The sequence below is a fragment of the Suricata suricatta genome, chromosome 11 (assembly GCF_006229205.1).
Source record: "Suricata suricatta isolate VVHF042 chromosome 11, meerkat_22Aug2017_6uvM2_HiC, whole genome shotgun sequence".
Lineage (NCBI taxonomy): Eukaryota > Metazoa > Chordata > Mammalia > Carnivora > Herpestidae > Suricata > Suricata suricatta.
This window is the reverse complement of record NC_043710.1, coordinates 96265345-96291542: the sequence shown is the minus strand read 5'-3', so window position 1 is coordinate 96291542 and position 26198 is coordinate 96265345. Positions and strand designations below refer to the sequence as shown.

Sequence of the window (26198 nt, the reverse complement as noted above, 5' to 3'; positions counted from 1 at the left end):
CCCCGGGGACATCAGCTTTTTCCTGCCTTCACACTGGTACTAACATCGACTCATCTCCCACCTCAAGCCAGTGCCCTTCCCACTGGCACCCTGCCATGTGGTCTCCTGGGTCTCTGGCCAGACTACGGCACTTGAGACCCTCAGCATCCGTGACTGTGTGAGCCAGTTCCTTGTGATAAACCTCAGTCTCTCCGAACAGCCCAATACACTGACACTGACAAACAGACTTGTTTGCTCAGAAGCGGTCTACATACCCACACCTTGAAAATGACAAGTCACTTTATTTGTATTAGAACTTCTCCCTAAAGCCTGTGGCCCCTTCCCCTGCTACTGTGCCCACCACTCTGAGCACCGCTACAAACGTGTTGTCAGCCATGAAAAATAACCCACGTGACTTCGACACGCCGAGAAATTCTATGCTTTTATCATGACACCACAGAGAGCAGTGCATCATTAGAACCACAGAAGGGGCTGAATTCGGCCACTCTCGTCTCTGAATCAAGAAAACTTTGGGTGGGAGTTCCTACCCTGTGACCGCTCATGTGATGTCTGGGTACAGTGAGAATGGAGTGGCCTCTAGGGCACCCCCCGGGGTCAGGGACTTGCCTGGTGGCGTGGGGAGCCCTCCCCCAGCACCCACACATTGGAAATGGGTCCTCAGGACACTTTGAGCATGCTGCACCAATGATACGGGGTTATTGCGCAATAAACACTTCATGTTTTATTTCAGAGATTTACTGGCACGAAACGCTTAGTGCTCTACGTAAGCTCGAAGCGCAGGTCTAACGAGTCTGAGAAAGTCCTTCCTGATTCTGAGGTAAGTGGCCTAAAAACCACACCGAGAAACTGCATGTCCACTACTTTGTAAAGATTAGGACCAGTTGAACTATTTCATCTAGAAGTTAAGGGGACCAGCAACGGTCACTTCAAGGTCACAGAGCACCTCTTATATTAATAACTGATACAACTATTTAATAGGTTTTAATTTCATTTTTTATGAATGATAAATCTTAGAAAATCAGGAACTAGAGTTAGCTTGGAAGGAATTTCTCTAAAAAATAGTGTGCCTGAGTGTCCCATTCTTAAATCTCTCTGGATGAAATGGGGTTTACTCACAAAGTTTCTCTGCTCATCTGAATCCTGTTATATAATTATCTAATTTATCATCTAATTCATGGATAAAAATGCAGCTCAGACACAGCATGTTTCTATCTTTTGACTGCGCCTCTAAGCAGAGGAGTTGGTGGCCAGAGAGGGGAGTCAGGGAGAGGCCAGGCCCTGGTCCTCATGCAGAGGGTGACAAGCAAGGTGGCCAGTGCTGCAGGCAGCCAGCAAGGGTGGCAAGGTGACAGTTTTCAGTTCAACCAGGTTGTTAACATGAGAAGCATCTGCACAAAGGAAAAGCCCACAGCAGGAGGGAGGGCTCTAGGCTTCACTGCAGAGTATTCTGGAAGAGGAGTAAGAAATGCAGTTACAGAACCAAGGCCCGTGGTTTGGGGGCCAAAGGCAGACTCATCCAAGGCTCAAGTACGGTGAGAGAGGCTGTCATAACAGTTACCGCGATCATGCATTTACCAGGTGCTGTGCAGGGTGCTGAGCACTTAACCCCATCACCCTCTCCAATCCTCGCAAAGGCCCAGTGGGGTAGCAAGTCCCCTGTACGGAGGAGTGAACTTAGCACACCTCCCTAAGTGAAGTCACACTAAGTGCAAGACCTGAGTCATGGAGTCTGCCCCTGGAGCCCTGTAGGTAGGGCGTGGTGTGCTCACGTGTGTGTGTGTGTGTGTGTGTGTGTGTGTGTGTGTGTGTGTGTAGGGCAGGATGGCAGAGGAATCTGGTGGGGCCCCCTCTGGTCACAGCAAATGGAGGGAAAGAGAGCTCCCAGGGACCCTCCATGTGAGATCAGACGCAGCGGAGGCGTGCAGTGGACAGTGGCTGGGGCAGCCAGCGCCCAGGACACATTGGTGCTTCACTTCTACTCTTACATCAGTATGGGTTCTGGAACCAAGAGGTGAGCAGGGGGCCTAGCTAGCAAACGGCTGCATGGGCGTCCAGGCAGTGCCTTGTTCTAGACTGATGTCAGCAGGAGAAGCCATCGCTTTAGATTACAGCTTCCAGAAAAACTGCCAGCTCTGGTTCTTTTGTCCCCCAAATTCTGTCCCTAAAGGGTTGTCTGAAATCAGTAAGAGGAAATGGAACAGAGAAAGCAGGACCCACCACAAGGGCTCCTGGGGGTAGAGATCACGTGTGACAGCTGGTAGAACACCTAGAGCAGAGTCTGTGGGCACACTCGAGACTCCTAGGAACTCTTCCTGGGAGCGGTTTTCTCACTTTAGAATCATGTTGACCATGAGCTTTGGTGCTCATGATTTTATACAAACCATTCCCAGGATTGTTTTTTCTTTTTAACTGAACTAGAAACATGAAAACTCCATAGTACAGAAGAATCAGACTGCTCACCAACAGCTCTTTGGTGTAAAGAAGTTATTCCTCAATTATATGAAAGTCACTTGAGATTTATAGGACTTTAATGAGGTCCGAAGCTCTACCACACCCCCAAACTCAGTGTGCTAGTATCTGGAACTGACCGTGTGTCAGGTATGCTGATTAATTAACCTGCGTGTGCAAGCCAGGCATGGACTCAGAGTGATTATCCTTGACAATTTGCATAAAGATAGCAAAAAGAAACCCATTTTTCCATCTGCCACATGTCAGAAGCAGCTCACATGGAGCCTGTTTTAATTACGGTAGTGTGCACTGTCCGCCCACTTGTTTAATTCCTCAGATTTGCTCAGGCATACATGGAATTTGCAAACGTTCAGGATCTATACATTCTTTATTCGTGTTCTTTCCTATTTGTACTTAAGATCATTCAAAAAATGAATTTAAAAAGTTTGACAGTCGTCACTAAACAATTCAAATATCAATGGGAATAGAATCCTCTTTGGTGAGAAATAAGACTAATATTTAAGCATTTTATGACCTTACAATTCCCAGGACTTGAGTGTTGTAGTGATTCATTGTCAAGTGGCAAAAAATTCATTATGTTCAATTACGTAAGATAACGCACATTAAACTGAGCAGAAGATCTAGAGATGGATAATGAAATCATCTCTTTTCTCACCTAAATACTTTGAGAGAATTTTCTAATGCCTTTCCAATGGTATTTTTTTTTTGCTTACTTATAAATGCAGTTAAATGGAACACAATTATGGATTTGAAATCCTTGACTAAGCCTTGATTACCAAATGAAGCTTTGGTAGTGCACAGAATCTGAAATATTTTATCCTGTAGATCAAAGATTATATTTTCCAGTGGTTTCAATTTCCTCATTATTCTCTGTGATAATCTCATTTCCCTTAATTCTAATTCATTCACCAAACCTTATGAAAATTAACTGAAGAGCTACTAGCTCAGGTCATTGGTCAATAAATCCAAGACAGGAGGGACAAGGTATTTTTTAGTTTAGCAGCCTTTCTGGGAAGAAACATGGCTCCAGGAGAGACTGGGCCAGTAACCCCAGTGGTGGTGGTGGTGGTCGTCGTGTGTGTGTGTGTGTGTGTGTGTGTGTGTGTGTGTGTGTGTGTGTGTGGTGTGAGATGAACTCAGCATGCTCCCTTGGGGAGTCTGCTCTGAGCCAGGCACTCATCATGCATCCATGGTGAGGCATACATCCTGTCCTCCAAAAACTCAGTGCCTGGTGGAAGGGACAGATGATCAACCTAGAATCTAGCACATGGTTCACAGTGTCTTATCGGTATTTCCTAAAGCCTATTTTTCCTATCTATAGTTTTTATTTATCTCACTTCATGTCAATATTTGTATATTTCATGGGTGAAATGTTCTTGTCTTTTATTAAAAAATGGTGCCACAAGTCTCACTACAGATTTCATACAGTATTTTGTATGCATATACAAATAGGAATATTTTGGGAATTTTCCCTTCCTAAAATACAGAAATTTTAGGTTCCAGAACACATATGGCCCTAAACTTTTTCGACAAGAAGTATAGTTGTAAACCACATGGTGACTCACACAGTATTATGGAAGAGGGACGGGGTATGCTTCAACCCAGATCTGGGGGCAGATCCGAGGGGAGGAGCAAAGGGTACGTCAGACACCAGACCACTAGGAGTCAGACCAGACCAGTGGGAAGAGGAGAAGGTACACTCCATACAGACAGCCCTTCATGGTCTAACTGTGGTGAAGTGAGAGAGAGATGTGGGTCAGTATTTTGATTATCTTTAATCACACTCATGGCTGTCTTTAATTTAGCACCGTCAGCTTAACAGGAAGGAGAGATGGAATCCCAGAGGGCCACGTGGTTTGGGGATGGTCCTCCATCCCTTTATGTCTACAGTTCTGCCACCAAGAAAGTGCACTCCTAACAGGAAAAATGCAAAATAGAGTCCAGTGAAATTCATATTACTTCCACTTTCATGATCAATGCCCTGCCTCCCATTTCCATCCCTGTCCTCCACACAAAAAAGTGGTGGAGGCGAGGAAAGAGGGGAAAGTTGTTTAATCAAGTTTGGGAAAACACTAGAATCTGAGTCCCTTAAGTCCCTACAATAGAACAATTTAAGGTCAGAAGGCCAGTGTAAGTGGGGTACCCGTGACACATGGCAAGCTCTAAGCAGCTTGCACCAGCTTGTGAGAGCTTATTGTGCCCATGTCCCCGATTCTGAATCCTGGGACGTCACACTGGAAGCTTCAGCCTGGCTCTGGTGGGGGGATTTACAGCACCGAGGTCGGCACACACTGTGGATGCGGGCTTCCTGCCCCCATTCCTGCCCCTGCCAGAAGGGAGGTGACCAGGACCCCACATCTCTGCCAGCCCCACCCTGGCCTGGGAGCTACAGAAGCTTGACTTCCCCGAGTCCTTCCTTTGGAAACCTCGCAGTCCAGCTTTCTGCCTGGGCATTGCTTCCTGAGAAAAGCAGCTGAAGGACCAGTTTCAGTGTCAGCGGTACTGCAAGGACATGGATTAAGTAGGTGAAACAGAACAAGTTGGGGGCAACAGGAGGTCATCACACGGGAGCTAGAAACTAAAGCCGTCAGGGCTGCAGGGAGCAGGGGTGGGGTGGGGTGAACATACACCTGCTGGGAGCTACCACTTCCTTACGGAGACAGCCTGGTGGGGGAAGGGGGCCCTCTTCCCATTTGGGGAATTTCCTAGGAGCATTTGCCTCCCAGGGCATCTTTCCCTGCCATGTCATTGGCCTTGGAGGTGCTGCCCTGCTTTCTCAGAGGCAGCTAGGGAAGTTTTAACACTGCTCCCACGAAGAGAACAAAATTGCAGAGATGCCTGGGGGCTCAGTCAGTCAAGCCTCTGACTCTTGATCTCGGCTCAGGTCATGATCTTGTGGTTCATGGGTTTGAGCCCCTCTTCAGGCTCTGTGCCGACAGCTTGGAGCCTGCTTGGGATTCTTTCTCTCTCCTTCTCTGCCCCACCCCTGCTTGTACTCTAAGTAAATTAATTTTTTAAATGTTTACAATTTAAAAAAAGGAAAGTGGGAGGCCTGTGGAATAAGAAAATGTGGACAGTGCCTGACTTTAAAGGGGAGAGATGGTTATTAGCTACCATATAATATGCACTCAAGTTACATCTTTTGGGGATGAGCAGGGTGTTGATGGAAAAGAAAATTTGAAGGCTTGGAAGTGAAGAAAAATTGAGGGAGAGGCTTCAGACAAAAGGAGGGGCTCCTGGTAAGGCCACACCCACAGGCGCCTTGTTCCTGAAACAGGGTGCTCGGCAAGGATCTGGATGAAAGAAGTAGGAAGCGTGGAACTCTGTTGGGTGGTGTGACACCAGGTGCTTGCAGGGCGTGGACAGAGGTGGAGAAAATACCGAGCGTGTAAGTTCACTTGCTTTCAGTTCCAAGTGCAGAACCTTCTATTTTCATGTGACAAGTGAAAATTCACGTGGATGGGAGGGATTAATGCTGATCACCTCAGTTCAGCGTCATCACCAGCAACCTTACTGTTGGGGGTTTGTGGAGAAAACTAAAATTGTACTCCTCACTTCTTGAGTTTTTTTTTTTTTTTTTAAGGGAGCTATACTTGAGGGTCAGGACAAATGGAGAATTCATCTGGCTCTAGTAAGCACAGCGAGGCTGGATGTGCCTGAGGTGAGTGACCAGCACGGGTGTCTTGTGACAGCCTCCCCACCATCCACAGGATGGCCCAGAGTACCGCGGGGGCAGAAAGGAAGGTCCCTTTACTCCATCAGTTCTGGTGTTAATTTGGTTGGAGGAAATAAGACCTATGTAAAGCATGTGTAACATCTTACACTTCTGAGTGTGACAGAAACCTCTAGTTTGTACTTCAGGAGATTACTGTTTCTGAACACACATTTGATTACTAAAATCTCCACTTGTAAGCAGAGGAAACACTCAAAATCACTTCTTTCTGCATTTCCTCTGCCTGAGTGCTGGAAACCATTACCTTTGGAGAGGATCTCTTTTTACATTTTAATTGAGATTTCTTTCCTGTGCACATCATTGAAAATGAAGGGTGATGACTCATGTCTTCTGATCTGGACCCGCATCTGAGACTGTGGCCCTGACCTCGGGAAGGTTTATGTCTGTGTCGATTCAAGTCTCAACAAGGCAAAAGCAAATGTATCTTTGAGAAAACAAAGATTTTGCTTATACGATTTAGGAAATCAATCATCAAAGAAACGATTTTCAAATCTTTGATCTACAAACTGTCCCCCAAGAGATTTAAAGAAGTTTTCATGTGATGAATAACGTTAAACATCTCAGCACTCCCTGGAAGTGCAGGGCACAAGGCACTTGACAAACGCCAATACGAACGCACCTTGGACCATCCACCTCTCGTCCATGTCACCTGATGACATGGCAGCAGTGGCTCAAGAGCCAACACAGAGATTGCTTTCCTTTGTTAGAAAGCTTCTCGCTTTCGCTACACTGGATAAGGACTGTCAGCAGGACCCGGCACCAGAATGCCGGTTCATCAGAAGACATTGTGCGCTTGGGAGTCGGGTCTTCCTGGGGGGAGCTGGGTTCAATCCCACTGAGACACCTTGTGGGCACAGTGCCATCTTGCTTCAGTCCAAGCCCCAGGACCCCACTCCCAGGCTGCTTGAGCAGTTCGGTACTTGGGGATTATCCTCATACCTAAGGGCGATAACGTTAGTACTTGGTATGTCCTGAACAATTATTACGTGTAAGCCACTGTTCTAGATCCTTTCCGTTATTAAGTCAATTATTCCTCACACTGACCAAAGCCCTGGACTGAAGAGCACACTGCCATCAGAGAGGTGATACAACCCTGTGTCTGCAGCATATAGACTACCTACCATGTGCTTCTTTCACACATTTTGTCCCATACTTGATCTCCTTTCCACCCTTTAGTCCTCAGTCAGGTATGTAGTCACCAGCAGAAAAGGATGCTATTCAAAGAGGTCTACCTTTTCGCATGTACCACAGAGATGTTTGGAAAGCTGCAGAACCAGGCTTGGAGCTGGGCTAACTAGAAAAATACCCACACCATGTCATCTGCCCTCAGGAGGAAAATTGCAGCCTCTATGACCAAAAACTAGAGGTTGGTGTGCCACTGTCCACTTCTATGCTCCAAAACCAACTTTACAGCAGATGCTCCTTTGTGCCGTTCGTGTTACTGGCATTTCTGCCCCCATGAAATGTCAGCCACTGCTACTATTGCTCCTCACCTGTTCTGGAGAAAGTGGAGAGACACTGAGGAGGTGACATCATTGGACTTCACCCTTGCTGCAAAGATGTTTATAAATATAACGCATTTTCAGCTCCTACCTGGGGCAATGGCTCTTATTTCCTACCGGTTCTCTAAACCTAGAAAGTTCAGAGGAATGGCAAATTTCCACTCACAGTAATTTTACAAGGCATGTTCTATTATCCTCATTCTCTTGGATCATGGGACCAAGATCCACAGGGGCTAACTGGCCCAGATTGAGTTCTTGCACACATACTATGAGATGGAAAAGTTTGTGTACAGGTTTTATGAGACAGTGTTCTCCAGAGATACATCTGTCATGGAATAAGATGACTAGTGGGTTGAGGGAAAGTTCATCTTCAATACTATCACTACCAAGGCCTCAGCCAGTCCTATAGGGAGCACCATTTCATCCCCACAAGTGTCCTCCATACCCATCACCCCCCCTTTCCCCTTTCCCCCGCCCCCTCCACCTTCATCCTTCAGTTTGTTTTCAGTATTCAAGAGTCTCTCATGATTTGCCTTCCTCCCTCTCCCTATTTTCCCCCCTTCCCCTCCCCCATGGTCCTCTGTTAATTTTCTCCTGTTCCATTTATGAGTGAAAACATACAGTATCTGTCCTTCTCCGCCTGACTTATTTCACTTAGCAGGACACTCTTGGATTCCATCCACGTTGCCACGCATGGCCAGATTTCATTCTTTCTCATTGCCACATAGTATTCCATTGTATATATAAACCACATCTTCTTGATCCATGCATCAGTTGATGGACATTTAGGCTCTTTCCATGATTTGGCTATTGCTGACAGTGCTGCTATGAACACTGGGGTGCATGTGCCCCTATTCATCAGCACTTCTGTATCCGTTGGGTAGATCCCCAATAGTGCTATTGCTGGGTCATAGGGGAGTTCTATTGTTAACTTGTTGAGGAACCTCCACACTGTTTTCCAGAGCAGCTGCACCAGTTTACATTCCCACCCCCAGTGCAGGAGGGTGCCCATTTCTCCACATCTTCGCCAGCATCTTATAGTCTCTTGATTTGTTCATTTTAGCCACCCTGACTGAAATGAGGTGGTATCTCAGTGTGCTTTTGATTTGTATTTCCCTGATGATGAGTGATGCTGAGCATCATTTCATGTGCCTATTGGCCATCTGGATGTCCTCTTGGAGGAGTGTGTTCAAGTCTTCTGCCCATTTCTTCACTGGATTATTCGTTTTTCAGGTGTGGAGTTTAGTAAGTTCCTTGTAGATTTTGGATACTGGCCCTTTATCTGATATGCCATTTGCAACTATCTTTTCCCATTCTGTTGGTTGCCTAGGAGCTTTGTTGATTGTTTCCTTTGCAGTGCAGAGGCTTTTTATCTTGGTGAGGTCCCAATAGTTCATTTTTGCTCTTGATTCCCTTGCCTTTGGGGATGTGTCAAGTAGGAAATTGCTGCGGATGAGGTCAAGGAGATTGTCACTGCTTTTTAAAGAAGAAATTTGTGTCTGATGATTTCATGAACATGATGTAGTTGCTTTATAATCACATTTGCAGTCCATAAAGGAAGGTGGGGAAAGATCATGGGCGATGTGCAAGCCATTTGAGTTCGCCTGCTCTCTAAGGAGCTTGCCGAGGAGCCCTGTTCAGTGCCCACCATTTGCTTCCCATTGGCCCAAACTGTTGCACGGCTATTTGAGCAGTCAAGGAGGCTGGAGCCGTAGTTCCCAGGTAAGCACATTGCCAACTTGAATAGCATTCTTCATTCTGTTTTTAAACAGGGTGAGAATCTGGGGCACCTGGGTGGCCCAGTCAGTTAAGCATCTGGCTTCGGCTCAGGTCAGATCTCATGGTTCGTGGGTTCGAGCCCCATGTCAGGCTCTGTGCTGACAGCTAGCTCAGAGCCTGGAGCCTGTTTCAGATTCTGTATCTCCCTCTCTCTCTGACCCTCCCCTGCTCCAGCTGTCTCTCTCTGTCTCTCAAAAATAAATAAAAAGCATTAAAAAATTTTAAACAGGGTGAGAATCACTATTAGGTGGGCAAATAGCATGTCTGGTACAACATGTATTTAATTCAGGTTGAACTGTATCAAGCCAGGACCGTCAGCTAAAGTGGGTCTTTCTGCAAATACAGAAAGCCAAAGGAGTTCCTTTCAGGACAAAAGGAATCCATTGGCATTGCAAACAGAACATGGAAATTACCATTCTCTTCTGTTTACATGAAATATTTTGCTCATTTCCAGGTATAGAAGGTGGGTCTTGGAATGTTTCAAATTGGCCAATTTTAAATTAATTCTGCTTTATTAACATTTCAAGAAAATGAATATAAATCAGAACAAGCCCTGTAGGGTATAGCATGTTTCAAATTTTCTTTACAAAAACAGCAATGCACCAGTAATCACAGAGCAATAAAGAAAAATTAGGGAAGTATATCACAAGGGAGGAAATAATGGAAACCATTAGAGACTCAAAGAGCAGAAAGGTGCCAAGAGGAGATGAATGGCTCCACAAATTTTATCACAATTTTCCAAGAAATTACAATAACCCACAAGGTAGTGAAACCATTTGGTGAAATTATTGATATAGGCCAATTATGCCTCACAAGAAATGAGACTACCATTTCCCTCTTACTGAGTCCAAGGAAAACTGTAGGGATATAGGCACATCCTTCCAGTGGAAACCGAATGGTGATTATGAAGTGTTCCACGGAACGGAGTCACGAGACTGAGAGTACACACAACAAAACCAAACTCGATCCACATTGTAGCTCTAGCAAGAGCTACGGTCACCGTGACTGAGGCATTGTCTGCACTCATTTTCAGTAAAACAAGTTGACAGAGTGATGCATTGTTTCTTCCAGGTTCTCATGGATAGGTTTAGGGGGAGAAAATGACCAGTGGTGCTAACGTTATAGAGGCATAATTGGACAATTCATACGGTCTAATCAGAAACTCCCAGGGTGAAGGAAGGATTGCAGGCCAGGAGGACTCCTCAGGCATGATTGTTCCTTTATGTGTCTATAGGAAGATTCCCAAAGGAAGCCCTGATCAGTAGATCCCACCTGGGAGAATGGAGACTACCCCCGCAAAGTTCCCAGGGGTGCCCAGGAAGGTCAAGCTGCCAGACTCCACAGCAGGAGGACAGAGGATGCACGTCTGCCTCTTCCATGGAGCTAAGCCCTTTTCCTACTCTGCCCCCCATCCCTTCATCACATGGTGAACAAGAAGGATGAGGAGCCGTGACAAGTGTTGATGGAGGACTTCTGAGTAGATGTGTTTAATCACCAGAGGGAACCTGTCCTGACAAGGCTACTGGAGGCTGGAGATGCTGTTTGTGTCAGCTGGTCCCCGGGGGAGCCCAGGGCACAGTGACTCTGCTCACCTCCAGTGCCCAGAAGAGGGGTTTGATTGTTACTGCAGCACAGCCTTCCAGCCTATCCTGACTCGTACACTTGACAGCAAGTTCCTTAAATCGCTTAAAGTCCTGTTTACTGTCCGTGATGTCTTTGTTTATTCTTTGTTGTCTGCTTTTAAAAGTCTTTATGGGCAGGGACCTTGTTCCTTCCTATTCACTAATAAATACCTCAGATCCTAACATATTACCTGGAAAGTAGTAAATATACAGTCATGATGTGTTCAGTTAATAAACACAGGCTTTAGGGGTGCCTGGGTGACGCACTTGGTTAAACATCTGACTCTTGGTTTCTGTTCAGCTCGTGATATCACAGTCTGTGGGTTCAAGCCCCCCTATCAGGCTCTGTGCTGACAGTGCACACCATGATTGGCCTTCTCTCTCTCCCTATCTGTCCTTCCTTCACTCATGTTCTCTCCCTAAAATAAATACATTAAAAAAATAAACAGTCTTTCAATAAGAAGGATTTTTTTTTAGCCAAGGAATATTTCTTAAATGCCTTTCCTAGGTACATACCTACATCTTCATTTCCAACACTTATCAGCTGTGTTACCCTGGAGAAATTACTTCACCTTTTGCACTTAATGCTTAATTCTTTATAAAAATGGGGACAAGCATGTAACTTTCCCAGAAGATAGTCCTAAGTTTTAAATGGGTAATACAAGTAAAACAATGAATCATATACTAGAAGTAATACCAAATAGACACCAGAGCAATGTTCCTGCACAATAAACTGTTTTCTATCTTTCCTTGTAGCCATGTGTAGTTACACTCAGACGGTCTGGCTAATGGGGTACAAGTTGAAATGTTGAGTAGGATATTTGGGAACATGTCTTTGGGGGAGAGGACAGTTCTTTCTGCTACCAGGACGTGGATGTAATGGATGGAGCTCTGGCAGTTGTCTCGTGCCATGAGCTCTAGCAGAGGCTGGAAGCCATGTACGGTGGGGCAGGAAAGAGGAAAAGCTCAGGCCTCTGAAGGTTTTGTGGGGCTACTAGTATGCTAGGGCCAGACTACCAGCCCTGCACAGTCTCCCTTCAAACATCATTTATTCAAAGAATACACTTTAACTTGTTTATGCTCCTGAAGGACTTATAACTAGCAGAGGAATTAAGTTTCTTATGGATATGCTCCCATTCTATGTCTTATTTGTCTCAGTTGAGAGTCTCTTTATAGGAGTCCATGTGTGTGCACACATGAATGTCTATGTGTAAACCTCGTGGTGGAAATCTTTATAGTAACACCATCTTCACCTTCGGACCAAATTCTCAGCTGAATCAAATGGCAGTATGGTGGTAAGTAATATAAGCCTAGCTTATTGTGTTCTTGTTCCATTAACTCATTAATTTCTACAAGGTTTTACTGAGAGATAATTCAATAATTTGCTCAGTGCACTATTTAATCACTGGAGATCAAACGCTCAAATCTTGCCCCTATCCTTAAAGATGGAAGAACCTAAAGACAAAGAAGTAGGACTAGTCAATGTCTGTGCTACTTACATACCATGACCAATGGACCATGGTAACACACACAAGGAACATGCTTGCACTGAAGGGTTAGGGGATGCACGAGATTATAAAGGAGAGAGCCCTTAAACCTCCCATCAAAAGAGAGCTGTCAAGGACACAGTGAAGACCAAGGACAGGGTACCCAGAAGGCTCTAAGTTCAGTGGGGCCAGAACAAGAATTTTCAAGACAGGAGACAAGAGAGGTGGGTTCAGTATCAGACAGGGATATTTAAGGGCGAGGACTTGGACTTGGGTCTTGTTTTGGTCAGTGTGAAGCCACCAGGAGACTACGTAGATGGAAGGGAAGAAGTGATTTAATCAAATTTGCCTTGAAATAAAATCTTTTAATGTTTATTTCAAGAGAGCAAGTGAGCAAGCAGGGGAGTGTCAGTGATACAAAAATAGAGGAGAATCCAAGCAGCGTCTGTCAGTGCAGAGCCCAAGGTGACACTCGAACTCATGAACTGTGGTGAAATCAAGAGTCGGAGGCTTACCTGACTGAGCCTCCCAGGCGCCCCAATCAAATCTGCCTATTAGAAAGGCCAGTTTAATGGAACTGGGGGAAAATAATAGAGGTGGGTTAGTGACAGGGACCCCAATTTGGAAATAAGGGCAAGAATCCAAGAAAGGTTGTACGAGGGGCCTTGAGGGAAACAGAAGTAGGAGTGGGGCCGAGGGCACGAACTGGGGGCCCGTGGGATGTGGTGTATCCCAGGCTCGCCAAGAGGCGATGCTGCAGGGAGAGAACTAGAACAACTGGGCAGTTAGCTTGCATAGATGATGCTATTTACCAAGACGGAGAAAGCAGGAGTAGGTCAGATCTCCGGGGTGGGTACAGGATGTGGAATGCAGGGTCAGGTCTCACGGGAGAAACTGCAGCACAAAGACCTATTGTGTATTTGCCTTCTTCCCTCCCTGTTTACTTGGTGACTTCAGACTACAAATTCGCACAGAGGCCAGAGACAGGTTCCTATCAACTGCAGGGAGTGACGGTCAACTCCTTCCTGGACTCTCGTTTACAAGTCAAACCAACGAGGTTAATTGTTAGCAGATGAGATTATGAGTTTTAGGCTGTGAGTGTCCATCACTGTTACGTTGTGTTTGTGTTCTGGAAGTGTTTCATTTTTCCCCACAGAGGAAAAAAAAGTGCTTGCCTTCATTTTCTACTGAAACCTCAGAAAACTTAATGCAGGACTTCAATTAAAAACTGAAATTCAACAGTGGATTAAAGGATTTATTATTTACCATTTAAAGCTTTGGTTATTAGCCAGAATTCAGTACTTAGTAATGTAAGGGGCTGCTTGATTTGATGCAATTTTACAATTGTGCTTACATCTAGAAACTTCCATTTACAAGTTGCTGGCTGCTTTACCTTCTGGGGGCTGTTTCTGGAGTTGTGGGTGGGGGGTTCTTAGTTATGCAAACGTTAGAACAAATAAGGCTTTCTCTCCCTAATACACTTCTGAAGTCTTCGGTAGGGACGAGGCAAATTGATATACGTCTTGGAAATCTCCTGTGAAATGTATTTAAGACTCCCAAATGCTTTACTTCTGAGATGTCTGAAATTAATGTCCTAAGAAACTGGGGAGTTGAGTTTGGAATCCCCAGTTGAGGCTGTGAGGGAACCCCAGAGCTGAGCACCTCACACTTTCTTGGCTCTGCTACCCCACATCGTGCTGGGTCCCTTGGTATTGTCCTGGCACCTGCCAGCTGAGTCTGTAGCCCAAGAACTTGGGAGGGTTTCTCTCTGGGCGTCGTGAGACCCTGGCAGAGTTGGAGCCTACGGGTGCATCACACCTGGGCCCTTGCCTGGCCAGAATGTCTCCTCCTGTCTGGCTGTAGCTCTCCCCCAGGGGTCACCGGGGCCCAGGACCCACCTTTCCCTTCAGAGTCACCAGTCAGGCATCATCAACCACTTTCCACTGGTACCCCAGAGCAGGCAGAAATTTTGGAACCCTTCCACACCACACTGGGTTGAGGGAGATTCAACCATGTCCTACTATTGTTTTGTTCTGGTTTGACTGGTCACCGGTCGGGAGTCCTCAAATATCTGCTCCCTCCAGTCTCTCCCCACTCCCTCGGTGATCTCACCTAATAGCACCATGGCTTTCAATAATCTCCATAACCTAGTGACTCTTAAATCTGTATCGACACCCCAGACCGTTCCTCTAGACTGCAGACTTGGACACACAGCTGCCCACTCAGCACCTCCACACCTCTCTGACATGCGTCTCAAACTCAGCCATCTACACTGCCACTCTCTTCCTCCAAAACTTGCTTCTTTCTCATTCTTCACCCCAGTAAACAGCACCTTCACTCTCTGATTCTCACGCACATACTAGCATTATCCATGACTCCCTCACATCCCACCACTGAAACATCCTTTGGGCCCTCCCTTTACAATACATCCAGACTCTGGATTTCATAACAGCCTTCCCTCTAGGACCATGGGCCATGACACTGTCCCCTTTATCTGGGATCAGCTTCCTCATAGGTCTCCTGGTTTCTCAACTTGACCTAAAAATCAACCTTCAACATAGCATCCAATGGGGTTTTTTAAGGTTTTATTTTTTTAAGCAATCTCCATTTCCAACATGGGGCTCAAACTCATGACCCAGAGATCAGGAGTCAGTCACCTACTCTACCAACTGCGCCAGTCAGGTGCCCCCCCAAAAGACTTTTAAAACATTCAAATCCTGTCATGTTATTGTCATGTTAAAACACTTTCAAAGGTATTTTTATTTCCTGTGCCTGACACCGTCTTTCCTCAGGTAGCCATGGTTTTTTTTCCTTAATTTCCTTTCGGTATCTACTCAACGGTCACCTTTGGTTAAGCTTTCCTTAACCATTTTAATGGTTTTTTTTTTTTTAATTTTTATTGAGATATAGTTGACATAGAGCACCCTAGAAGTTTAAGGGGGACAGTATAATGGGTTGATCTACATGTGTTGTGAAATGATTACTGAGGTTTAGTTACTATCTCACACAGATAGCCAAAAAAAGTTTTTCTTCCTTGTGATGACAACTCTTAGGATTCTCAACTTCAAAAATGCTACACACAGTGTTAAGTAGAGTGACCACACTGCACATTTCATCCTTAGTCCTTATTGACTAATTTCTAGAGGTTTCTGCCTTTTGACACCTTCGTCCAATTTCCCCAGCCCCACCTCCAGCTTCTGGTAACTAGTCTATTCTTTTATTTTCTTTTCTTTTTTTTTAGGAGTTGTTGATTTTAGGTACCCCACCTACCTAAGTGAGATCAGTGAGACTCTCCAGTATTTGACCTGATCTGACTCCTTCCACTTTGCATAATGCCCTCAAATCCCATCCATGTGGTCACACATGGCAAGATTTCCCTCTTTTTTATGGGTGAGTAATGTTTTTAATGGTCATCTTAAAATGACAATCCCTCTCTCCTGCCAACAAGTGAAATTCTTTGCCCTGTTTAACCACTTTCCTTTCTTTGCAGCACCAGTGTTCAAGGATCCATGTGCTTCTTCATTTGTTGTCTTTCCCCCTCCACTAGAAAGTAGGAGAGCAGGAACTCCTAGTTACTCTATTTCCCAACTGGTTCTGTTGTTCCCAGTGCCCAGAATGGAGCGTGGCACACAGCGAGTGCACGGCTACTTTTGGGTGCTACGTGGTCTCTTACAATGCAGTACAACATTGCTTTCATCCTAATATATGACAAGTCTACAAACTCCTCCAGTTTCGCTTTTGCTCCTGCCCCCTTTCCTGGGCCTTTGAGGTCTGACATGTCCCAGTGCGCTGTCTGAGGAGTCTACCTTCCTCTCCCCACACCTTGTGGTCTTTGGGCTGATATTTTGCCACCATCTAAGTCACTGGGAAAGTAGGACAATGCCTATGGAGCGCACACTCCAAGGTGTATGAAATATGGCATTATTTCAAAGATTTGACTAAATTCAGTTTAGGACAATTCCCAGAATTGCTTCTACAAACACAGTCAGGTGCCTGACATGTGAGAGGATGTGGCTTATGAGATGGGGGTGTACATTTCGGCGAGGAAGGAGGAGAGGACAATCTTAACAGGAGTCACGTTAAAAACTAGAATCTATCGTGCGCTGACCGTGGGCCCAGACCCATGTGCACCACCTTCACGACAACACAGGAAGTGGTTATTACCTGTTTTACACAAGAGCCAACCAGGCCTTGAGTCATCAAGAACTTGGTCAGAAGTCAGAGGTTTAATAAGGACCAGGCGAGGCTGGGGGACTCTCCATTTGCCCCGGAGCCGGGCCACATGCACAGTGGTCGCTAACAGGAGGTCAGCAGCCTTCTTGTTTTTGTAAAGTGTCTGTAATGCTGTCTGAAAATCACCTGAAAGGCCCTTTGAAGAAATGATGCAGGATGGCTTTCTATATTGTGTAATAAAAGAGTTCGCAGTTTTTGTGACTCTGTGTGTCATCAAGCTCATTTGTCCAGGATTCTGTGCTAATGATCCTATTGCTTTGGCTGTTACCGGGATTATAGGAAGATCTTTCATCTGGAACAGGGACAGCGGCCTTTGGTGGTACAGGGAGGCAGAGTGGACAACAGAGCGCATCACGATGGGACGCGGGTGACCTCCCTCCACCCGGAGCCTCCGCAGCAGCAGGACGAGGAAGGGAAGGAAAGGGAATTACCTATGTATGAGCGATGGCTGCAGAAAGCCAGCCTCCCTGCCACGGCCAGGGCCCGAGTTTACGGCCTCGGCATCGACACAGCAGGGCCTAGTGCCGGCAGCCCAAAGCGAAGAGCTCCAGCTTTCACTCCGGTGGCCCTGCCTTCCAGCCTCTCATCGTCCTGCTGAGTTCTCCAGCACCTCCCAGGGCGGCCATCCATTGGCAGTGACACTGATCATGTCCCATCCTAACTTAGATCTGTTACGTTAAGTCACATTGTATTGCTTCTCTGAAGGGACGTAAAACCTTTCTCTTTTCCCCGGATGCTTTTTGCCTACTTAGCAATTCCACACACAGCAACACTCTGGTAATGGTAGCCTGCTCTTTCCTAAGGCTGTAAACTCACGCCTGCCGAACCAGGAAAAAATTGGGTCCACAAATCATCCTGCACAGTGACACAGTAGCATGTAACATGGTAACATGACTTATTAGCATGCACGGGTGGAAAACACTACCCATTGTTTGCATTATGGGAGCTGTGAAGTCTTCCTGCAACATGGGAAGTGGCGTCCAGAGTCACTTTCGGGTAGCAAATCCCTGCGCACTGCCTCCGTCCCTCATTAATGTCCCATGTACCTCCTATAACAGGTTCCCCCCCCACCCCAGCACCACTGGGCTGTGGAGTACTGAGCATCATCTTGTTCGAGAACCTGGACAGTAATGGACCACCGTGCTCTTTACAAATCCCACTTGAGCTAGAATTTGGTTTTGTAATTGTGTGAGTTTGTATAATCTGCCTCCTATTTCTGCTAGATCAGCATCATTGGAAAGGCTTTCTAGTGTGGAATTATATTTCTCATTAAGGGCCTGGGCTGCTGTAGTGATGGACAGTGGCGTGGTGTGCCCATGGGGGCAGCGGAGACAACACTGGACTTGCTCAGTGTTATGGCATGCCCACATCTGGGGACAGGGGACTCCTCTGCACCAGTGCAGGGCCACTGTAGACACACCAGCAGAGGGCAGTGGAAGCTGGGGGAAGCCAATGGTCGAGTCCTGACAGTATTAACCCTGGAGTTGGGTCCAAATAAGGGATGAGTGGGGGCTGGACAAGTTGAGGGGACCACAGAGAGCCCGGAGCGTGAAGACACATGGAAGACTGGGGAGCAGCCCCGTGTGAAAGAAGGTGGGAAGTCTGCTGTGCTGACCTGTTCTCTCCCTAGCTGGAGTCTCTCATTCTGAGAGTCACCTGGAATTGCATGTGAAATGTACACCCTGACAACAACTCCGTGTATCTGTGGAGGGTGAGGACCTGGACAGAGCGCCATGAGGCTGACAATGAGCAGGAAGAACTTGTGGGTGAGATTTGAGTCTGGGGAAGAGTTCTCTCTCCACACTGACTTATTTTCTGTATTTTAATAAAACAAAGCCATCAACTTCCCTCTCTCTCTGGAGGTAATCAAGGAGAGAAACAGGACCAAGGTCCTCAGTCCACAGGTTAATTTCCTCCCTGGGGGCTCATGAATTTTTCTGGGGGAGGGGGAGGCAGAGAGGTGACAGGGAGTTGCCCCGGGGCTGCCCTCAAAACCAGGTATACTTGGCTGTGGACCCTCACTTGGAACCCTCGAGTTTGAGGAAGGAAATGTACCTCCCCCAGAGGTGCTGGCAAACTCCACATATCAAGTGCCTGGGACCCCTTGGAAATCTAGGATATGAGTTCCCCTCTTGTGCGTCTCATCAGAGGATTTTGCGGGGACTGGTTCTGGGCAAGGAGGCCATTAGGGAAGAACATCCATGAGCCTTCACTGCATTTTTAAAATGGGTCAAGTACAAGTTAGAGTGAGCACAGTTCCCATTCTACGGCAACCCCCTCATCAGGAAGAATAAACATGTCCACACTGGAGGAGAAAGTAGCCGAGTGTGATGAGTGAAACTCTGCTGTCCCCTGTGGGGTGAGCTCTTCCTGAGGTTTCCCGACCAGGTGTATGGTTGATGGTGCTCACCATGTTTTCCTCACCAGGAATAACGAGAACATTCCAGAAGCTCTAACAAGGGACGTTGTGAGGACCCGAAGGGCCTGCTCAATACACAGGCCTGAGCAGGCAAAGGGCCTGAGGCCCCTTTGGGAACTTAGCAAAGAGCCCTTCCTTCCTTCCCACTTCTTCTACGTCCCCAAGTACTGGGCTTTGCGTGTGACAGGAGAGCCCTGCCCCCTCGGACTCCTCTGTCAGGGGGAAGATTCAGCTTCTCCTCGGGCCCCCACCACTGTGCAGACACTTGTCATCCGGACGGGAAGGAGGGAAGGAACAGCCGGGTATTGCCGAGTCTGTGATTTCCATCAGCCTTTTTCCCTGTGCAGAGAAGGCAGAGCCCCCACTTTCTCCCTTGAATGAGAGGCCACATAAATTGATCATGAAATCATTGAAGAAGAAAAATGGTAAGGAGGAAAAAAAATATCTAATTTACCTGATTAATGAAGGTCATTAAGAACCTACTATGATGTTCTGATTCACTTGAGACGGTAAATTTTATGTGACAAAGATGACAATGGAGAAGAAGTGGGAGAATGCATAGGAACAAACATTTTGTTTTGCCCTTGTCCTCACATTACTTCTTCCTCCGTCTTAACTGTGGAAAACATTCCATTTCTCTAGCATGTGTGCAGTGAGGCATTCCCTGAGTCAGGCCACCATCTTGCCCTTTACTGGCACTGATGGGTAGGGCTCTGGTTTCTTGACCCACAGATCCAACTTTTTTGTATTGATAATTCATGCATCTAATTTCTATGCACCAGATACAAAAATATAACTGGTCAAAAATACCTAATGATGTTGAAAGTGATTTTAGGGGCACCTGGGTGGCTCAGTCGGTTAAGTGTCCAGCTTCAGTTCAGGTCATGATCTCACGGTTCGTGGGTTTGAGCCCCGCATCGGGCTCTGTGCTGACAGCTAGCTCAGAGCCTACGGCCTGCTTCAGATTCTGTCTCCCTCTCTCCTGCTCGCACCATCTGTCTCTCAAAAATAAATTTACAAAAAGTGATTTTAAAGGTAGTTCATATTTGACTTGGCTTTGAAGCCTAAGTTTCTTCAGCCACTGGCAGCCCTTTGTGTCTATAGCAGGCATCATGTGTCTTTAATGAAGGACAGAGAACTTTAGTCAACGAATGTGGATACCACAGTGAGAGCTATTCTCTGTGAAATGCCATCAATCATCCACTATTCTGATGATTCCTGTCTTTTCCTTCCGTAATCTTAAACCCAGTGTCTCTGCCCCAGGCTGCTGCCTACAATGGAACAGTAGCCACCACTCATCAAGCTCTCACTGTATGCCCAGCACTGTGCTGGCTGCTTTTTACTCCTAAGGACAGTGTTGTTACTCATCCAGGCCTCGCTCCACCTCTGTGAGGTGGCTCCTATTTCTACCCCATTTAGAGGTCGTGCCCCTCCCCCGATGTTAGAGAGCAAATCAGACGGTTTTGTTTCAGACAAGAGGGTCCAGACTCTTGGTCTTGTGTTGATGGCCAACCCAATAACCTTGTCCCAAATCTTTAAAATATTTCTCTAGATTTGTATTAGCTTATACACATTGTGATATCCAAAATCTCAGGGTGGTCTGTGTACAGTTGGATTATAAAACTCATTTGAAGAACAGCTTTGTTTTCCAACCTTCATGTTGCACATAAAAATGTAGGCATGCATAGTCCCTTAAAGAGGATTATAGGGGGCTGGAAATTGGAAGAGTGATTAAAACTTGTTTCACGGCAACTAATTTTAAAATTCAACAATGCACCAAGGGTGAAGTGAGGAAGTGCAAGCTGACTCAGAAGGAACCTAACGATGGTAATAATCAGGACGGCTGCAACGTGCTGGGCTGTCACGGGTGCCTGCACTGTCCTCAATACTTATTTACATACTTAAACTCCAATAACCATCCTGTGACATGTTTGCCATGATTCTAATTTCACAGGTGAGGAAACAGACTCAGACAAGTTAAGGCATGTGTCCCTGTAGTCTGGCCTGGGGGTTGCAGACCCATGGTTAGAACTCTGAGGGCTCACATTTCACCTTTTCCTATCCCTGGGACCTCCTAGAGCCTATGACACCATACTCCTTTTTTCTAAGTAAGTTTTCATTTTGATTCTAATGTAAACATTCATGTGTACAATGTAGTGATTCAGTAGTTCCACACATCACCTGGTGCCCATAACAAGTGCCCTCCTTAATCCCCATCTCTCATTTCCCCACCCCCCTGCCCACCTTACCATCAGTGTGTTCTCTATACTTAAGTAGTTTCTTGGTTTACCTCTCTCTCATCCTTTGTTTCTTAAATTCCACATCTGAATGACTTAGTTACATAGCATAATACTCTCTAGCTCCATCCATGTTGTTGCAAATAGACCTCATTCTTTTTTATGGCTGACTAATATTCCATTGCACATATACACTACATCTTTATCCATTTATCAGTCAGTTGGTGCCTGGCCTGCTTCCATAGTTTGGCCATTGTGAATAATACTGCTGTAAACTTTGGGGTACATATGTCCCTTTGAATTGGTGTTTTGCATTTTTTGTGCATGACACCATTTTGGTTCTATTTTTGTATTGAGTCATGAGAGAAGAACATCCCAAGACTTCTTCCTGTTTAGATGAGTAGGAGACGCTCTATTCCCCACGTCAGTTAGAAGGATCCAGAAGGGCTGGGGGGAACCTCTCAGCAAGAATTGCTTTGCAAAATCTAAATGACTCCAACTCAAAATTTAAGGTACCGTTTTCATTTTGAATTGGACATTCTTATTCCTGTAAAGCATCATCCAACTCCATGAATCACTTTATTTGTGTGAGAGATATGGGTCTGGGTACCTTGGCCAGCTCAGGAATCCCATACTGAGGATCTGCTATCACCATGTGGACAGAGAAGAGGGCGCACAGGTGCACAGGGGTGTTCCCACCCTCTCCTGGTCAAGGGCCATCTCTCCAGAATAACTTAAACCTTCCAGGGTAACAGTTTTGAAACGAATACATTCAACTGGCTATCTGATTCATTTGGTTAAAAAAATTCACAAATGTAATGTCTATAAATCTTTTATACAGAAGCAGTGAGGAAAGTCTGCCTTCCCCAAAATAGCTCTTCCCCCTCAGATTGAGCCGAGAGCTGTCTCTTTGTAATTGGCAAATTCTGACCCACGTCTTCCAACATGGCCTTTCAGAACATAGAAAGCGGGTTTGTTTTCTACTTGACAGCCCTTCACATATTTTAAAACAGCTCTCTTGTTTTTTTTCTGACTCGTCTTAAGGTTCATCAAAGGTTCCTTTAAATGTCCTTCCTCCGTGAAAGACTAGGAAAAGGAGATTTCCTCTGGAAAGTTTTCATGTGCTCGATGAATGGAGTCTAGTTCACTTCTGGTTTAAAAAATCGGGAATGTGTGATGATGGAATACACTTGGCCAGCTTTCTCTTTGCAAGGCAGGCTTTAGGACGCTGATAAATATTTGTCCAAACCGTGCAGCTGAGACATATGCAAATTTGCATAATAGCCCTCCAGGTGCGGTGCCGCATGGTAATTACTTGCAACCTGATAAGGCTGGATTTGACTGGCTGAATGCACTGTCAGCAAACCAGGAGCTCTCCGCCTGTCTCCCCGTCACCTTAAATGGCACGAAGGAAGAGGAAAGATTGTGGTGAGGCATAGCGGGAGGCTGGCTTATAAAATTTCTCCAAGGTCACAGAGATGTGGGATTTCAAAGAATTTCTCTGATCAGTACAAGATAGTTGTTTAGGGCACAAACAAGTGCTTTGGTTTCATCAGTCCAAAATTTCAGGGGTCCAGTCAGGCAGATGAGTGAACCAGCAGAAGAGCATGAAGTAAATGCACCCTCCTCACCACACCCTGCTGTGGCCATACGAGGGGACACTGAGCTGACCACACCTCCTGCACTTCTGAGGAGCCTTTTTTCTTGGGAAAACACTACCTCTGGGGCCAGCGTCTTGTACTTCCCTACACATCTTTAAGGGGGCTGATCAGCAGATTCAATAATTCAAGTTAAAAAGCATTGCCTTACATGCTAGGAAAAAGGAAAGGATGAAGACATTACTTGTTTTTGTTGGTTGTGCTAACAGCCTTTGGGATTTTGAAATGATTCGAGTAGAAATGCAAATTCCCTAACAGCTGAAGGATGTGGCACATGCTGGGGACACAGTGTCCAGTGTGAGAAGGCAGATTCCAAGGCTGCCTAGAGAGGGTGTAAGAGCAGGGCCTGAGGAAACAGAGCTGTGGCATCTCAAGTTTGACCCCCGCTTGGCTGAGCACATGGTGTGAGCTGGTCTCCAGCTTGAGTGAGGATACCCAGCTCTCACTTGCTTATCAGTGAGATCAGGGAAACAAAGTGCTCCAGAGAACATCTGGCCCCTAGCAGGTCAGCGTTTGTGAGCTATTACTAGCGCACCACCTGTCCTGGGCCAGGACATTGTGACGTTACGTAAACACGGGGCGTGACTAGAACCACCAATGGAAATATCAATCAATAGTTGGTTAAAGAGGATTTTAGGTTCTGTCCTTCAGTTTATCTTGAAACAATGTGTGGTAAGTATAGATCATAACGTAAAAAAGGAAATTAAATAAAAACAGTTTGCAGCAGGAACCAATGATTCAGTCTGCACCTTCAGGGGCCTCACGGGCCAGTGGGGACACGTAACTGTGGGTACACATTCCACTTCTCATTAGTAAAAGCTGGTATGATGGCGTGACTGATGAACCTAGAGTGGGAAGGAAACACCCAGAAATATTTCCTGGTGTCCAGGAAGTCTGAGATGTGCAGGGAAGGAGGGCATCGCAGGTGGCAAGGCTACGAGGAAGCGTGCGGTGCAGACCCCCACACCTGGGGCCGGCAGGTGTGTGTACGGGAGACTAGCGTGGCCCATGTTGCTGCTGCATTGTGCAGGGTCATAATTTTATCAAGCCAAGAAGTTAGGCCTTTGATATTTACTGAGTTAATCCACCCAAACACTTTTCTTGAACATTGTATAAGCCATGAGGATGCATTAGACATCCTGACACTTTCCTCCCAAGATTAGCTACTCGGTCTATCAAGCAAACAGAGAATGATGTGTTTTTTTTTTCCCTCCCAAAATAAACTTAGATGGTATTGCAGTTTCACTTAACAGTATATAAAATGCTGTGTTGTGACAGATATCAACTATCCATTAGATACTGAATCAATTTTTCTTAAGCACTACTAACTGCCTGCTTTTCTTGAAGCTAGATCATTCTGAAAATTTCCTGTTAGACCTATGAGTGCAAACATATGGTATCTGTCTTTCTCTGCCTGACTTATTTCGCTTAGCATGATACCCTCGAGTCCATCCACCTTGCTACAAATGGCCATATGTCATTCTTTCTCATTGCCATGTAGTACTCCATTGTGTATATATACCACATCTTCTTGATCCACTCATCAGGTGATGGACATTTAGGCTTCCTGAGGCATAGGAGCACATGTACCCCAATGTTCATAGCAGCAGTGTCAACAATAGAGAATGATGTTTTAACTAAGACGCTTTGGTGATAAAAGAATAGGCAGAAATATGCTACTCAGGCACAGTAGTGTCTAACCTACTAAAACATGAGCCATTTTATCCACGTTGTGTGGATTCTGGGACTCAGAAGGGAGAGCTGTGATCTCCAGCATCAGTACCTTCAGCACCCTCACCTGGAAACTAGCAGCACCAGGCGGCTTTCAAGTTGAAAAAGGGTATAGCATTTGAGAACAGAGTAAAGCAAACCAATTCACCTATAATTACCGACAGAAAAATGGACCCAGAAATCAAACAGTCCAACCTACTCTGTTTTTTCCCCCACTTACAAGTGAGTTACAGTTTTGGTTACACAGCTCGTATTAAACATGGCTTCCATGCAGCGACTCTGCTCTGTACTATGTGCCAAGGACATGGTAGGACTCGAGATTGGGAGGCATGCGGAAGGGGGCTGGCTCTGGGAGCAGGTGGCTTCCACCAAGTCCCGGCTCTGCCCTCAGGGGTGCTTTCCAGCTGCTCTACAACCTTCCATGTCTCTTGGAGTCATGAGCAATCTGAGCCTTGGGCCCCACAGACCTAACAGGACTGAAACAATGCTTCTTCACTAGGGAATGCTTGTAGTTGGAGGAGATTCCCTGCTCCCTGCTCTCAGAAAGTAATATGGGATCACAGCATATCATGAGACTTGGCCTACCTATGTCAGCTTGTGAGCTGTGATTGCACAATGGACGTCACCCATGGGAAATGCCTTCAGTCCCACACAACTGATGGGAAAACAGGTACAGAGCTTAAGTAACTTCTCATGGTCCTAATTGCTTCTGGAGTTGGACCCCTTGAATTTAAACTCCCGATCTGACCTCTATCACAATGTGTTTAACCACTATACTACCTCGCCTCTCAGAGATGTGGGTTTTTTTCCTCTGCTGCAGTTAAATATAGAGTATGTCACTTCAGACTCTTGGGGTTGGGAAGCAGTGAGTAAGTGGGGGGAGAAACTGACAAAGAAAAGGGTCACTTACTAGACCATCCATTTCCTGGTTGCCATGAACTGTTCTTATTCACAGTACTCATCTTTTGATTTTTCAATTAAGGGCAGAACTCAACATGTTTGACTGTGTTCTATTGAATTTTTAGAAGTTCCAAACAAATCACACAAGCCCTGAGTCATAGGAAGGACAGCGGTCTATGATGTCAGTTGAAAGGCATTAATGGCATCACAGTTACAAGGACAGTGTCCCCCGGCAGGTCTGGCGTTCAAACCCCCGCCTCTTACTTGGGAGAGAGTCCTCTGTTTCTTTGACCCCAGTTCCCTTGCCTGTAAAATGGGGCTTTTGACCTGAAGAAGGATACAGGTCTTACGCTGTGTAAGGATCAAGTCACTACACAGAAAGCATCTGTCTGCACAGCGCCCAGCACGTGGAAGTATGGTGTTGGCAT

General features: G+C 46.0%; 1 long non-coding RNA gene across 2 annotated transcripts; it reads left to right on the top strand.

Moving 5' to 3' along the window:
• The first annotated feature begins 501 nt into the window (after nucleotides 1-501).
• LOC115306268 lies at nucleotides 502-11324 on the top strand. Of its 2 annotated transcripts, none has more exons than XR_003915283.1 (4): nucleotides 502-553; nucleotides 731-817; nucleotides 6053-6130; nucleotides 10718-11324. It is a non-coding gene; the product is annotated as an uncharacterized LOC115306268 (long non-coding RNA). The 2 variants fall into 2 exon arrangements; XR_003915282.1 differs by lacking the exon at nucleotides 10718-11324 and adding an exon at nucleotides 7379-7742.
• Nucleotides 11325-26198: the final 14874 nt, after the last annotated feature.